The sequence below is a fragment of the Meriones unguiculatus genome, chromosome 7 (assembly GCF_030254825.1).
Source record: "Meriones unguiculatus strain TT.TT164.6M chromosome 7, Bangor_MerUng_6.1, whole genome shotgun sequence".
Classification (NCBI taxonomy): domain Eukaryota; kingdom Metazoa; phylum Chordata; class Mammalia; order Rodentia; family Muridae; genus Meriones; species Meriones unguiculatus.
The window spans coordinates 120,528,269-120,531,505 of record NC_083355.1 but is presented as its reverse complement, the minus strand read 5'-3'; positions in this window follow the sequence as shown (position 1 = coordinate 120,531,505).

The following is a 3,237-nucleotide window of genomic DNA, read 5'->3' as shown; positions in this document are numbered from 1 at the left end:
GGCCGGGGCCTTCTCCTCTTCCTCACTCCCACAACCCTACTTTGTAATTCAGATAAGCCTTTCTTTCAAAAAAAGAAAGAAAGAAAGAAAAATGGGGTGGGGGCAGCCTTAAATCTTCTAAGGGAGTTAAGCAAAGTTCTCCTTTTATGAGCGAGGATAATCCTTTTACCATGTTCAGAAACGAGCTTACAGGCCCACATGCCTGGTGAGCCACGGAGGCTGTGAGACAAATGGGGACACACAGCGTTCTCCGGGTGATCTGGTGACACTGCAATAAATCCTCTGGCTTTGGCAGGTCTGCCAGGGCATAAGGAAAACAAGACCAGTCTCTCTGGCCTCCCGGGGATACTTCATTGCTGACGGTCGCTATAGCAGGGGCAGAGCTTGATGAGTGGGTGAGGGGAGCTGACGGAAGTGTTGAGAATGAATGGAGAGAGGCAAAACGTCACGCCTCAAACTGGGAGAGCAGAGGCTGTTTGTGGAAGCAGAAGAGAGCGTGCCCAGCTGGTGACAGCTGAGTGTGCTCGCAGGAGACAGTGAAATGCAAACACGTGGCAGTGCCCGGAAACCCAAACGGTACCACAGAAGAGTGCCCGCACTGGAAGTTCAGGGCTGCCAGCTTCAGCCATGACGGAAGGGATTTTCACATCTAAGCTGGGTGCTTGGGGTGGGCGGCAAGTGCAGAGTAATGAAAGGGAAGAACACAGTAGGATCTGAGAGAAGATCGCGCGGTTGTGCAGGCAACACAACTGGCCTTCCCTGAGGGACGGCCAGGGTCCTGACAACGCCCTACGGCAGACCTGTGGCCTGTCATCTGAGAGCCACCACTCCCCCCTCACTCTGGCTGGCTCTCTGCCCCTCTCCTGCTCTCTTTTCTCTCTGTTGGGCACCCCTCCCTCCACCATGCCCCCTCTCTCTTTCTGTCTCTCCCCATACCCATCCAATAAACTTCTTTCATGTAATATTTGCTGTGTACATGACATTTTTGTAGAAATACTGACAAAGATCACCTTTAACCCTCGTAGCCGGTCCTCTGCTCACTAGTTACTTGGCTTTTGCTGTGATTTTTAAGTGTGTGTGGCGGGGCGGTGTGTGTTCATGGAGGCCACAAGTCAAGATAAGCTGTCGTCCTCAGTTATCTCCACCTGATCCTTTGAGGCAGGGCTTCTCGCTGGAGTTTGCTCACTGGCCAGACTGCCTAGCCAGGAAGCCACAGGAATGCACATGGCCATCTCCCCAGAGCTGGCACGACAGACACACATCTGGGATTTTTGTGGCGTTGAGGATGGGCACTGAGGACTCAGACTGGATGGTGAGCATCGATGGAGTCATCTCCGCCCCACGGCTGCTGTCACCACAGCTGCACCCTCTGTTCTTGCTTTTGGTTTCCCTTTTGCGCTTTTATATAAGTGTGCATGAAAATGCCATTACCGTTCAAGTGGGAAATTTGTGCAAAATGAGGAAACAGCATTACCGCAGTTTTAACTGGTGCTATAAGATGGTGTATCCATAGAAATAGCAGAGTGGTGGGATAAAAACCTTGTAAGCATTAAACAGAAGAATGGTGACAAGGGCATAGCTCTCCCGATTTTAAGGGGAAAGGACTAGCTGTTTGGAAGAATAAAAAATATCACTGAGAAATACGCCATTTACCAAGAAAGGACCTGTCTCTCGTGTTTAGCCAAGGTGACTTTACAGCTCTGGAGTGTCTCACACGTGGCTGTTATCACCCACATGAACATAGAAAACTGTCACTATCCTGACTGTGCATGAGAAATAGAAGAAGTCACTTCACCTCTAAGAAGCCGAGAGGGACATGCTGCTGTGCAGGAACAGCCTGACTGCGATGCAGCAGCTCTGATTACGCTGGAAATGAGGGAAGAAGGACCACACCAGGGGCAGGGAGTGGCTGGCTTCTGTGCTGACCATCCCAGAGCAAGCGATGAGGGACAGAGAACGAGACATCCCAGAGCAAACGATGCAGGGACAGAGCACGCTGTGCTTGGGGGAGACTGGCTGGTGCTCTATAGACTATCAGGGGTTTCTTGCCTGCTCCAAACCAAAACCACAAATTAAGTTAAAAAAGAATACCCTTTATTACCCTACCAAGTGACTCAGCATGTTGGTGCCAAATGGGATTAAATCCTTTGAGGGGAATCTGCTTTCAGTCCGGTGGCAGCTTGTGCTTGCCGTCCTGGATGGGCACTGGCCACAGGGTGTGGAGTGGCGCTTCATGTCTCTGAAGATGAGGCTGAGGATCTGGGGGCCTGACTGAAGGAATCTATTTGCCCTTACCCTTCCTCCATGGGCACTTTCAGGGATTACACCAAAGATGGCAGAAGAGAAGCTACCAGAAGGAACAAAACGGGCGGGGGAGGAGAGTGGAACAAAATGGATTATGAATTTGAAAATTGCCAATTATCTTGTATCATACAGTCCAGAGCCCTGGCACAACGATCCGCCACCATCCAGATTTTTCAGCTTAAATGCTTTACATTCAAGCAAGCAAATTAACCATAAAATGGGGGAGGGGAACACAAACTATCCCAAGAAAGAATAAGCTGCAGATAATAAGCACCAATCTGTGTTGAATGCAGCCCAAGGCGCCAATTGTTTTAAGTCACGACAAAGACAGCTGAGTGTTCTTCGCGTGGATGCCGGGCCAGGATGATTGCTCTCCATGAGTATCTTCTCTCACAAATAACAGTTTTTTCGCTCTTAATTTTCTGCTAAATTGGAAGCTAACTGCTTCCCACATTGTCATGCGAGCACCTGCAGCTGTGCTGGATCTCCGAGAACCGTTTCTTTTAGGTAAAACAGCAGTCCGCTTCCTTCAGCTCCTCATTATACTGAGGTCTTCCTTTCACGGCACTCAGCACTAATGATTCAGGGAGGCTGGTCAGTCATTAAGTGACAAGCAAATGATACCGTGGGCACCATGCGAGTAATCGCTCTGAACAAATGAAATCACAGACTTGCCTTTCCCATCATTCACTTCACAAACAGTACCAACGTGGCGCTCTGCAGGGAGCTCCGTTAAAACCAGCCTTGTAAAACAAATTCCTGCAGCCCCGAAGGCAGCAGCGATGTGCTGGATGCCTCAGCCTCCTGGATGGTGCCCAGAGAAGTTAAGCATGCCCGGGGGGTGGGGGGGTGGGAGGAGAGCCTTGGGACATACATTAGGGTAATTAAGGGTTTCGTGTCTTATTGGTATGGCTTTTCATTTGTATAGATCTC